This window comes from Mixophyes fleayi, chromosome 3 (genome assembly GCF_038048845.1).
Source record: "Mixophyes fleayi isolate aMixFle1 chromosome 3, aMixFle1.hap1, whole genome shotgun sequence".
Classification (NCBI taxonomy): domain Eukaryota; kingdom Metazoa; phylum Chordata; class Amphibia; order Anura; family Limnodynastidae; genus Mixophyes; species Mixophyes fleayi.
The window spans coordinates 190,328,377-190,342,568 of NC_134404.1; positions in this window are offsets into that span (position 1 = coordinate 190,328,377).

The following is a 14,192-nucleotide window of genomic DNA, read 5'->3' on the forward strand; positions in this document are numbered from 1 at the left end:
TGCTTTTAATAGTTTACAAAAACAGTGTTTATTTACAGCAGTTATGACACACTGGATGGAGGAAGAGGTGCGTGAGCTGCTGAATGTCAGAGGGGAGGAAGAAATTAGAAGGCAAGTGACTGGGACTGTGAAGGATGCCACAGTGTACTACAACATTGCCAAAATACTCACACAATGTGGCATAAAGAGGACACAGCAACAAGTACTGAACAAATTGAAGTCCCTGAAGAAGCAGTACACTAAAGTCCATGACCACAACAGGCGCAAAAGTGGCGCTGAAAGAATGGACTGGCCCTTTTATGACCAGTGCAATATGGTCTTTGGACATTCTCCTCTGACAAATCCAATTGCACTGTCATCTTCTAGCAATGTGGATGCGGCTATACCAACACCACCAGAGAGCACACAGACAAGCGAGGCCGCAACGATAATAATAGAAGATTCTATTGAAGACACCCCAGAACTGGAGTGCTCTGCCACAACAGATGACACCAACATGTCTTGGGAGGAATTGAACGATTCACAGCCATTCCCTGCTGCGCAAGTCGTTACAGAGACTTCACAAGAAACGCAGCCAGAATCAGTGCCGGTGTCAAAGTCTACGCCAGGTCCCAGTTTACGCTCCAACAGTAAGTATCTTTAATAATCTCACATAATAACCAACCATATATACATACATTTATATCTACATAATTGGTAAAAAAAAGAACTGTATAAACAAAAGTCCCAAAAACAGAGAAGTATATCAACATAAATGCAAACCAAACACCAATGTTTCTACATAACTTTAAAAAGAGAACTATATCAACAAAAAGCCCAAAAGACAAATATAATACACTCCAAAGTATTAAAACATCTCTACGCATATGTTGCAGTGCAAAACTACTGGGCAAGAGGGCGGAGGCCTCAAGCACATATCAGCTTACAACACTGCTTTTTTGTTCTGCCACATTATATATTCTAATGTATGTTTTACTGTGTTTTTTTCTACGTACAGTTTACAACGTTCCTAAAAAAACGCAAAAGGCCCAACAAAATGGACCAAGCAACTAAAACAATGACAACTGTCATGATGGATCAACTGCGGGAGATGGACAGCACCATGAGGGAACACGAGAATACACAACTGCAGCGTTTCATGGACAATGAGCGGGAACTGCAGGACTCTTTCCTCATGCAAATCATGAACATGCAGGAACGCGTGTTACGTGAAAATCGTGAGTGTATTATGGGATTCATGGACAGACTCCTCTCACGGGTGCAGGCACCTCCTCCAAGTCCTTACTATTATGACGGACATTATCCTATGTTCCAGCGGGGGCAACCCATGTTAGGCAACAATAACCCTCCAAACCCGGTACAGAATACACAACATGGTCAACCTATGGGTAACCCCAACATAGAATACCCACCGGGTTTTCCTCTCCAAACCACTCCACCACCAGAAATGCCACAATATAGGCAATTGTAATAATCATGTTTTATGGTCAAATGTTTCACTGTTAAATGTTATCATGTATGTTACGTGTGATCTGGAATCACACCGTTAGCATCTCATATATATATATATATATATATATATATATATATATATATATATATAACCTGAAAAGCAAATTTGCACTTACTGTTTGGGCACATTTGTGTCTTCGGTTTACTACTTATGTATATATTTATTTTTTTCTACATGCAAGTAAGCACTTTTATATTGTGTCATTTTATATTTTTTTGTGAAGAGACATGAGGAAATATGTACAAAACAAAATACAATATGTGAAATAAACATATATTTTTTATTTTTACATTTGTGTGGTACATTCAAACAAGTGAGGTCAAATTGGCAGTGAGGGTGGTCCTAATAAGTTCAGCAGAGGTATTGGTGCGCTCTCCTTCAAAAGTACTGGAGTCCACTGACAGCACTGGCATTTCAGATTCCTGCACATTCCACTCAGGTAGAAATTGCTCTTTTTGAATTTCACAAATGTTATGTAAAATACAGCAAGCAGCAACCACGTGGGGCACAAGCTTGGTGTCAATGTCAATGCGCTTCAATAGATAGCGCCAACGTCCTTTCAAGCGTCCAAAAGCATTTTCCACCACCATCCAAGCAGAGCTGAGGGTATGTGTAAACCGGATCTGTTCCTGAGACAGGTGATGTTGCTGAGTAAACCCCTTCATCAGCCAGCGCCTCAAAGGGTAAGCAGCATCCCCAATGATGTGTACCGGTATCTTCACACCATCAACAAACGTAGATTTCTGTAAATAAAAACATGCAGTTTCACGTCACCATGTTTAAAATATTGGTCAAATAACGCAGTACATTTGGTACTATATGGTGAAAATGCATTTTGCAAGTGTTACATCTGTATATAAAAAGGGGCAGTAAATACATACAATATTGATAGCAAACAATAGTATATAAGCTTCAATTACAAAAACATCATACAACATTACACCGATATTTACCTCTCTAGGGAACAGCCAGCCATCTTGTCTTTCCTCAGAAATTTGGTAAAGGTCCGAATTTGCTAGAACTCTGGCGTCATGGGAACGTCCAGGCCACCCGATGAAAACATCTGTGAAACTAACATAAAAAAAACCATATATAAATATGTTTTACAATACGCATTACACATGGCACAGTCACATAAAAAAAACCATAAAAAATGCTTACCAATAGTTGTGGTCAACCACAGCCTGCAGAATGATAGAATGTCAGCCTTTGCGGTTGTAGTAATCCGCATGGTTGTCTGTGGGGGCAATGATGGGGATGTGTGTCCCGTCTATGGCTCCAGCACACTGTGGAAACCCACGCTTCAGGAATCCTGCAATTGTATCATCCAGGCGCTGACCTTGCGGTAAGGAGATGAAGCGATGATACAGGGCTTCCAGCAATGCCGTGGTGACTTCATGCACTAGAGTGCACACCGTTGATATCCCCACTCCAAACAAGCAGGAGATTGTCCGGTATTCTCCAGGGGTAGCATACCACCACAACACAATAGAAAGGCGCCTACATGGTGGAATAGGTTTCCCAAAGTTAGTGGCCTTCCTGGAAAGTGCTGGGGTAATAAGGTCCAGCACATAGTTAAATGTCCCACGTGACATTCTGAAGTGTTGCATCCACTGCTGTTCCTCAAACGCTTCCACAGTAGACCAGAAAGCTTCTCCTTGGCTACGCTCTCTGGCACGCATGGTTCGGTTACTGGCAGCACTGAATCTCAAAATTGAGGCGATGCTGGCCCTGAGAAATGCTCTCCTCCTGCGCATATACAGACACAGAGTTTTCTTCTGTTGTGCCATAAACTTCGCCTTCCTCCTCCTGAACTGGGACTGTGCAAGAGTGCACAGTGTCAGCAGCTGCAGCAAACTCTCATTTGCTGCATAAAACAGCAAAAAAATACTAGTAAACATGAACTCTGGGCTACACAAAAGTGAGTCGTTGGCCATGATGAAAAGTAATGTGGTAAACAATCACCACCCACTTTAGCATCATCTTTATGTGTCAACAAACCAGTCACCTTTCAATGACATCACCGTTTTTCAGCCAATGAAAAGTGCTCTGGTGATGACTCCCACAAATTGCCAGGGCACAGACTTGTGCAGTATGAATGGGGTCAACCTGGGAAATTCCCGGGTCCGAGGTGCAGTATGAATGGTGTTTCTGAGCTGGGACGCTCCGAGACCCTGCAAAAACCCGGCTTCAAAAACCCGGGATATTGCAGGGGCGGCAGTATGAAAGTGGTATGAGAATGTTCCAGCCCTGTCTGGCCTGATTGCTCTAATCCCTGCCTTGTTGGAGTTTTTGGTTTTGGTCCTGCTTTGTAATTCAAGAGAATATCTGTTACCCCTGGGCTGCATTCAAATGTATATACAGTTCTAGGTCAATATAGGTCAATACAGGTCATTACACCGCAACTCAAGAGGTCTTTTTGCTTCTAGAAGACATGGCACGTAGGTCGAGGAATATTCCCAGGCACAATCAGCTTCCCATGTTAAAAAATAAATAAACATTTACTATACAAACTCTACTTCCAAATATTTCAAACAAATCTAGAGGGACTAGTAAGAGAAGTGGAAACATGTACTATTGTGTTTTATAAGACACACAGCAACACACACTTTGGCAGACCACTGGATCCTTACTAAATAGCACAATATAGCATTAAAATTAACAAGCAACGAACGTTAAATACGAATAGATTGAATTTATGAATTAGATCAGCATTTTAGAAATGAACTAGTTTTAATATATCAACTTTAATTATATATTAAACACAGACAACAAGGAAAATAACAGAAATTAGGGACAACTGAAACACATGCATATAGCCTATGTAATGTTATATTTAGAAATACATTACATGGACAAAAGTATTTGGCCACACCTGTTAATTACTGAATTGAGGTGCTTCAATCAGACCCGTTACCAGAGGTGTATAATATCAAGCACCTAGCTATGCAGTCTCCATTTGCAAACATTTGTGATACAAAATGGGTCTTTCTGAAGAACTCAGTGACTTCAAGCGTGGTACTGTGATAGGATGACACCTTTGCAATAAGTCTGTTTGTGAAATTTCATCCCTGCTGGATATTCCACGGTCAATTGTAAGTGATTATAAAGTAGAAGCGTTTAGGAACAACAGAAACTCAGCCACGAAGCGGAAGACAACGTCAAATCACAGAGCGGAGTCAGCGACTGCTAAGGTGCATGGTGCGTAAAAGTTGCCAACGTTGTGCTGATTTCATAGCTGAAGAGTTCTGAACTTACACTGGCATTAATGTAAGCACAAAAACTTTGTGGCAGGAACTTAATGGAATGGGTTTCCATGGCAGAACAGCTGCATGCAAGCCTCACATCACCAAGACAAATGCCAAGCATCGGATGGAGTGGTGTAAAGCACACCGACACTGGACTGTGGAGCAGTGGAAAAGTGTTCTATGGAGTGACGAATAATGCTTCTCTGTTTGGCAGTCAGATGGGCAAATCTGGGTTTGGCGGATGCCGGTAAAACGTTACGTGCCTGACTACATTATGCCAACTGTGAAGTTTGGTGGAGGAGGGATAATGGTATGGGCCTGTTTTTCAGGGTTTGAACTAGGCCCCTTGTGAAGATATCGAGTTTAATGTAACCCTCTGTGCCGCACAGCTGGCCTACCCGATACCTATCCAAGGTTTAAAATCACCAAAGAAAATATCCAAAATAATATACATATGTTTATTTAACTAAAATGGTAGCACCAAACAGCAATAAACATCTTTAAATAATAACCTGCAGCAAACAACATTACAGTCTGACACAGACAACATACAGGGTATAATGAAAACACCTCACCAGTATCCTAGCCACTCTCATGGACTGCTGTTTATCCATACAAGCTTCTCCCCCTCTCTCTTTTGAGGCTACCAGCAAGGCAGTGGTCCTAAATCACTGTCACTCTGCTTTTGGTGGACACACAGCTCCCCAAGACCTGAAGAAGTAGATAAGGGCAAAGGCAGTACTCCAGGGACCGATTGTCCCTTTTCTGGCAGGGCAGAGATCTGGATCTCAACGCCAGTCTGACTTCAGCTATCACTGGGTAGTGAATTCCAATTTGCTGTTCTCTGGAGTTGATATTTTAAGGCAGAAATGACCTTCCTTGGAGTTCCAGGACCTGCCTGATTGGTCCTTTTCTGTGTTTACCTTTTCACAGGTAAACATGCAGACAAAGGGATAGCAGATGAGCCACTCCTGATGTAGTTAAAGCTAGGTATTCTTCTGTGGCTATACAGCAGAGTTTGTTTAAACAGGAGAGATCACAATCCAGACACATTACATTTTAAATATACAATGTAGTCCTCTGTATTTAAACATAGAGCTCTGTCTGTGGACCTTTTCCCTATCTTAATACATGAGACCTCCTGGTGTGATGTACATTCATACAGGACTGGTGGACAATAATCCTTTTGCCTAGGCTGAAACAATGGACTAGTCTGCAAGACAAGAAAACCATGCTGTCGGACATTTTAACTACTTTCAAATAGAATATATACAAGTTTAAATATGACTGACAAATATAGGGAACCGGAGGGCTAGAAAAAGTATATGTTTTTTAGTCCACAGTTTGCAAGTGCAAACAGGTGAAGGTGATATTTATACCTTGTTTCACCACACCCCTTATCTCCAGTGAAGGGCAATCTTAATGCTTCAACTTGCCAAGTCATTTTGGACAATGTTGTGCTTCCAACTTTGTGGCAACAGTTTGGGGAAGACCCTTTTCTATTCCAACATGACTGTGCCCCAGTGCACAAAGCAAGGACTACAAAGACATGGTTTGATGAGTTTGGTGAGGAGGAACTTGACTGGCCCGCACAGAACCCTGACCTCAACTTCATCGAACACTGTTGGGATAAACTGGAATGGAGATTAAGAGCTTAAGTTAAATACTGACTGTTTTTTTATGTAGCACACAAATATCAGCTTTAAATTTCTGTGTACAAATAAGCTATCTGTCACGGGCACTAGGAGTTCTGCCCAGGATTCACCAGGTGACTATGCTTACCAGAAGGGCGGAGTTTGCACAGCGGTCCTCTGGCAGCAGGGTGAATAGTGGAACGTATATAACAGCAGATGGAGAGAGGATGCCAATGGAATTGATGGTAGTCAGTGACTTGCAGCTATACTGGTAGATAAGTCAGCGACTTGCAGCTATAGTGGAAGGCAGGTTTCAACCACAGAGAGCCGGGTGGACGTGAGTAGGTGAAGGAAGGTAATGGGAGAGTCAGTGGTCTGCGTTCAGCAAGTTGTACCACTGCTGTGATGAGAAGACTTGTCCAGGTGCAGGTAGGTAGCGGGAAGTCAGTGGTCTGCGTTCAGCAAGTTGTACCACTGCTGTGATGAGAAGACTTGTCCAGGTGCAGGTAGGGTAGCGGGGAGTCAGTGGTCTGTGTTCAGCAAGTTGTACCACTGCTGTGATGAGAAGACTTGTCCAGGTGCAGGTAGGTAGCGGGAAGTCAGTGGTCTGCGTTCAGCAAGTTGTACCACTGCTGTGATGAGAAGACTTGTCCAGGTGCAGGTAGGGTAGCGGGGAGTCAGTGGTCTGTGTTCAGCAAGTTGTACCACTGCTGTGATGAGAAGACTTGTCCAGGTGCAGGTAGGTAGAGGAGGCGTCAGTGGTCTGCGGACAGCAAGTTGTACCACTGCGAGGAGGTGAGGACTTGTCCAGGTGAGGATAAGTGGAGGAATGAATAGAGTCAATAATTGTATGAATACAATGAGAGCACAGAGGAACTTGCTCCAAACAGATATGCAGCGTTATAGCTAATAGTCTATAGCGGGTATGGATACCGCTGCTGAGTAGGGAAGCTTGTCCTAAGCGGATATGCAAGGTAACAGTTTAAAGTCAATAGCAAGTAAGCATACCGCTGATGAGTAGAGAAGCTTGTCCATGATGATATGCAGGCACAGCAGGAGCGCTGAACGGCTGAAGCGGGTATGGTAACCACAGGTGAGCAGAGCAGGTAATCCAACAGACAGCTGAGGACATGAGCAGGATACAAGAGTCAATAGCGGGTATGAGAACCGCTGATGAGCGGAGCAGGTAATCCAGCACACAGCTGAGGACACGAGCAGGATACAGAAGTCAGTAGCGGGTATGAGATCCACCGATGAGTAGAGCAGATAATCAGCAGGAAGCTGAAGACACAAGCAGGACACAGGAGTCAGTAGCGGGTATGGGAACCACCAATGAGTAGAGCAGGTAATCAGCAGGAAACTGAAAACACGAGCAGGACACAGGAGACACCTTCAGAGACTCACAGGGAATGAGACTCCAGATCAGGCCACGATGTAATGAGCACAGGTGCCTTAAATAGGGAGAGGTGCCTGATCCTCCAATTAGATTAAAAGCAAAGGTCAGAAGAGTTCTTGGGTGCTGCGCATGCGCAGTCCATCAAGATGGCGCACGGCCGCGGCTCAGGACAGGCGCCGGCAGGAAGGCTAGAGAACCACGCACCAGTGCAGAGGCACTCACGGTCCGGTGAGTGACAATATCAAGTATTTGTGTGCTACATGAAAAAACAGTCAGTATTTAACTTATGCGCAAAACAGAATACTAATTTGCACCCCTTGCATTGTAACATGGTTTTGTCCAGGAAACTGAAATGAGAAGTTTCTTAAGTTAAGATCCTTAATGAATCAGGCCCCTAGTTATCATTTATTCAGTACATTCTTCAAAATGACAGCTAGAATCTGATTGACTAGTATAGGCAACATCTACACTTTTTCAAACTTGCACTTAAATGTTATGTTATGTTATGTTATATGTTACATTTACAGCAAAGTCTCTGTCTGACAATGATACATACTCTGTGCCAGCAAAAATCTCTTTAATAAAAATTTCAGATAGTGGAGCAGGTGATGCCATTTTTTTTTTTAGGTGGGAATCAGATGAGATTGCTTGGAGAAGTGATCCACTATGACCAGGATGAGGTAGCTCCATAATACAATCCTTTCCAATGTGCAACTATGGTTTAGGAAGGATAGGTATGCATTGTAAAAGACCACATGGCAAAGTTTCAGTTTTTGACATTTGGGTGCATAAGTCAATATGAATTTAAGCCACAAAGGGCTTTGAGGTAAAAATAGTTCCTTTCTCTATGGAAGAATATTCTTATTGAGTGAACTGAGTTGGGTGAAAATCTACTTTAATATATTTAACCTGGATGTAAAGAAATAATACACTTAATAAGTTGGTTTGAAGTAGAGACCCCCATGTTTTGGTTTTTGTTTTGGATCTGGATTACCTTCGTGTTTTGGTTTTGCCAAAACCGCCCTTGCGTGTTTTGGTTTTGGTTTTGTTTGGTTCTGTTTTGCAATTTGTTAAAAAAATATATTTTTTGGCCTAAAATAACTTAATTTAGGTATTATTTTGTACCTAAATTATTATGAACCTCACTAACACTAATTTCCAGTCATTTCCATTAAATTTTGACCACCTCATAGGTCACAATATGATTTTCATACACTTTCAAAGAAAAATTGCTGCAGTTCTTGCCAGTGATAAGAAAAAGGCCATTGTCATGCCTGGGCATAACACCAAAAATCCACCACTTAAGTGTGGAATTATTTTTACAGAAATCCTGACAACAGTTGTCTAGCCATTTGTAGCGTTGTTAAAGCCACACTCAGTAGAGGTAGGGACCTTATCCATCTAGGATCCTCATCCATGTTACGTCATTTTTCAGCGAGTTCATGGAAAGCTGTTGGGAAAATCAGAAACTTAGGTTAAAAAAAAAATCAACAAGCAGTCCAGCATCATCTACCTCCCTTCTCTCATCTACATCCCAGCACCTGCAATCTACGCCCCCAACACCTTCATCATTAATATCCCCAGAAGCAACAATTGACAGTTAAACAATCCTTTGCAAGAGGAAGCAAGTATGAAATCTGTCACCCAGTCGCAAAGCGGATTACAGACGCCCTGGGTACTATGCTAGTATTAGATCTGCGTCCAATGTCCACTATTAATACAGTTTAAGACATTTAATTGAGGTGTTCTGTCCCTGTTAGCAAATGTCATCACTATACCATTTTACTAGAAAAGCTATTACTCACCTGTACCGGAAGGTTCCTAAAAATTTAATTATTGGGCTACAAAATAAGCGGAGCTGGTAAAACTAAAGATTATATGACTGTGACAGGCCACTGGGTTGGTCATTTGCCTTCACCAGCAGGGACAGCAGCAGCATGTACCCAAGTACGTCACATTTTTCAGAAGTAGGCTACTCTGTGTATCAGCGGCTTCACTAAGAGGCATACAGCTGACTATCTATTACAAAAACTACAGGATGTCATTGAAACATGGCTAATCCTGCTTGGACTCTCCTGAGGATATGTCATTTCTGATAACGACACCGATACTGTTCAAGCATTACAGCGGGGTGGAATTCCATTACATTTCCTGTTTTGCTCACACAATTATCATCATCATCACCATGATCATCACCATTTATTTATATAGCGCCACTGATTCTCAGCGCTGTACAGAGAACACATTCACATCAGTTCCTGCCCCATTGGAGCTTACAGTCTAAATTACCTAACATACACACACACACACACACACACACATACACAGACAGAGAGAGAGACTAGGGTCAATTATTAGATAGCAGCCAATTAACTTACTAGTATGTTTTTTTGAGTGTGGGAGGAAACCGGAGCATCCGGAGGAAACCCACACAAACACGGGGAGAAAATACAAACTTCACACAGATAAGGCCATAGTTGGGAATTTAACTCATGACCCCATCACTGCGAGGCAGAAGTGCTAACCACTTAGCCACCGTGCTGCCACACAATCAACTTGGTGTTACAGAACTTTTAAAAAATGACATGCAGGAGATGCTGTTTGTGTCCCGAAAAATTTAGGGTCAATTTCTGGTTTCTGCAACAGCATGTAGGAGAATGCAGCAGCTGCAAGAAAACTAGCATTTAAGAGGAATGTACTTTAGTCCAGCGAAGTAGTCACCGGTGAAGAGAGTGCAGACACGGTTAGCTTGAGTCAAGTGATTGCCTTAATAATACATTTTGACAAGGAGCTACAGAAATTTAACAGATGAAATTAAACAAAGTAAATGTGCTAACTATATTTTAATTGTAGATTAAATACTTAATTTGCTGCACCAGGATCCAAGAGCTATCAACATCTTGTAATGAAGTCTTCTCCTTTAGTTTCTGTGGCAACTGCTTTTTGGAAAAAAAATTGCTTTCCCAAGACACCCAGTGGTGATGCAGATGACTCCGCACAACATTTTGATATTTGCTCTGCTGTAAAAGAATTGGCCAAAAATCGTGATAGCTCTGGCCTAAAATGAACTACTAATTCCATTTGGAAGGCCATTATCGACAATTACATCTTAGTACACAGACTTCTATGATGGTGGATTCCAGTGGGGATGAATTAGTATTGTTTGAGGAAGATTAGCACTGAACCCTGCCACCTCTCCTGTTTCTGAGTGAGCTATGGTACAATAAAATGTAACTGCAGATTTAGACCAAGGCTGTCAGCCCTATTATTTCCATTTCAGCAATTACTATTAGCAATGGAGCAATGGAGCTCTACTCTTTGGCTGTTAGCTATATAATGCAGTAGAATTTGCCTGCAAATTCTACATACAAGCCTGTCTTCCTCTTTTCAATGACTCTTAGCAATTGAGCACTCATCTTTGGGTGTATATTACACTCAAACCTTATTAGTGCAAATTAGGAAAAATAGAGTTTAATCCCTGCTAGGCCCTCCACCATCCTTTGCATGTTAATAATAGGATTGGTCGGAGTTATGGACAAGGTCACAAATTTTTTGGTCAAATGTTTCAAACCAGCCCAGATGTCAAACTGTTGTGGTCTGCCACCTGCATCATCCCTGCTTGTGTTTGGAAAGTGCAAATTGGTGCCAGAACCTCACATGCCAGAACTGCTGCCACTGGTGTCACACTGCTGCCACTGGTGCAGGACTTACACAATCAACCGCATCCTCATTAGCGCCCTCGTCGGCTACCCAAATCTCCCTCTCATCCTCTTCTAATTCCAAAGTGTCATCCTCACTTAGTGTATCAACGACTACACTCGGGCTGTTCAGGCACACATCATCAGAAATGCTGAAAGGGCCCTTCTTTATGGGTACACTATCAGAATGCTCACGATTACACATACCGCTGGTGTAATTTCTGATTCTGAGCATATATTTTCCTCTAATGTCTTACTCTTATCTTTCACACCTAACAGTAGTTGTGCACCACTTTTGGACTCCAAATTACTTGGACTTGCTTGATCACGAGTGACCGTACAAGAAGAAGGCTCAGTAACATTTGGAGATCTAGCACTAATAGAGAAAGGCGAAGACCTCATTCTTTCTTTGCCACTGCGTGTGTAGAATGGCATGTTGGCAATTTTTTTTTTCTCGCCATTTAACTTTTCATCCTTTACAGCTCTTTTTCTCTTCAACAGGGTTACATTTATTTATTTATTTTTTGTTTGTTTCCCTGACTTAAAAAGACTATGTACTTTTACATAGGCTTTAATAGATGACATACAGGGAAGACTACCATCAGGACTGGTGCCAGCACCTGCTTGCTGATCCTGCTCATATGTGGACTGCTTTGAATCCATTTTAATAAGCCCAAGTCACTTGTAGTGCCAAATATTAAATAGATAGTGCTGCTAGATAATACTTTCAACACCAGAACAATTGTTGTTTCACACTGGGGAATATGGGACACCCCAAAGCACTTGTAGTGCAAAATATTAAATAGATAGTGCTGCTAGATAATACTTTTAACACCAGAAAAATTGTTGTTTCACACTGGGGAATATAGGACACCCCAAAGCACTTGTTGTGCAAAATACAAACTTTAGACTGCTGGTATATTTTTATTTCTGCAGCCAGAAAATAGTTTCTGGAGGAGGGAATATGACACCTCAAACAGTTGGTAATGTTTGCAAAAATGCCTCCTCTATCCTCCTCTCTTCCTGCTATAACAATTGCTAGAATAATTGCTAGATTAATTGCTAGAATAATTGCTAGATTAATTGCTAGAATAATTGCTAGATTAATTGCTAGAAGAATTGCAAGAATAATTGCTCTGTCCCTGCTCTAATGCTGCCTGCGACCTAACCCTTCTCTCTCCCTCTGTCAAATGGCGATGGATTGCTGTGGAGGCGGGTATTTATGGATTTCAAATATCGCAAGAACCGAGCTCCGAGATCCGACGACATCACGATGACGTTTTGCCTCGATTTCGAATCCGAATATGTGCCAGAGCCTGCTCGGCTCGGTACTCAGGTAGGTGAAGTTTGGGCAGGTTCGGTTCTCGGGTGTTACAGTTCTCAGGAGTTTTCTATCAGTCAGTATTAGTGCTGTCTTTCCTAAGGCGCAGAGTCTAATGAACCCCACGGTCTTCACCAAGAACCACCGCAAGGCAGGATGGACTTTGCTGCCGGGGGTCCGAAGGTTGAGGCCCCTAGGTTAGCCCACTGACGTGATCGGAGACAGACGTTTGGTAAGAGGTCCGGCAGAATAAAGGGGAATCAACTTTGTAGAGGTAGTGTAGCAATGCACAGAGGAGCAGGATCTGTTAGTTGAAGAAACACAGCACATGCAGAAGTATCCTAGCCGCATGCAGTGGAATGGAACTCCGGGTCGAATACACTGAGAACAAACTAAACTCAGGAGAGTCGCCGGGTCGGATACACAGGGGAGCAGGTAGAAGCAGAGTCGATAAGGATAGCCGGGTCAGATACACAGGTTCACAGGCAGCAGAGTAGTCAATAAGGATAGCCGGGTCGGATACACAGGTACACAGGCAGCAGAGTAGTCAAAGGAGAGCCGGGTCGGATACACAGGAAAACACCAGAATGGAGCACAGGATACACAGGGAGAGCCAGATGCTAAGTGGTAACTTGTTGCTCTGACAAAGCTGCAGTGTCCAGGTGAGATAAATATAGTCTGTGGATAGAAAAAGTCGCCACCCAGCCACGATCATGTGACCGCCCAAACCAGGAAGTGCTGCTGTACACAGAGGCAGGAAAATCAGCAGCACGAAAGCAAGTAAGTTTGTGACATCGGGGAACCGAGCCCGCCCATCTCTAGTTTGAAGTCTCCTGGAAATCTTGATATATTATACATTTTTATTGCAATCTGATCGGATTGTTATTGGGATAGAAGTGCCCTCCTGTGAATGTCTCCACTCCTCTTCCATCTTAATAGCCAGAAGTCCTAGGTTATTCACATCATAATTTGTTCAGCAGTACAAAACATCACCACTCAGAGGCCTCAACCTACAGGAAAAAGATCAGAACTTCGGTGAATCACGATAGGAGTGAAGGAAAACACATTTTTAAGTTTGAGTAAAGTCTTTTGAGCATATTCAGTCTAGACCGGAAGCTTGAAGGAAGGCTTTGCAAGGAAAAGGATTTGAGCTACCATTTTAGATACATTTGAGAATTATTCCTGGTGATATATTCATTCTACTTCTGAATATTTTCTGCGTGACTTGCCTGTTATAACTTTGTTACTGAAATTTGCACTTCTTACCCCTCAGTTATCACTGACCACACAGTTTTTCCATAGACCTCTGCTTGTGACCTTGATTATCATATTTTCTCCACCTGACCTCAGCTAGTATAATTGGCTGTTCTGCTATCTGAATC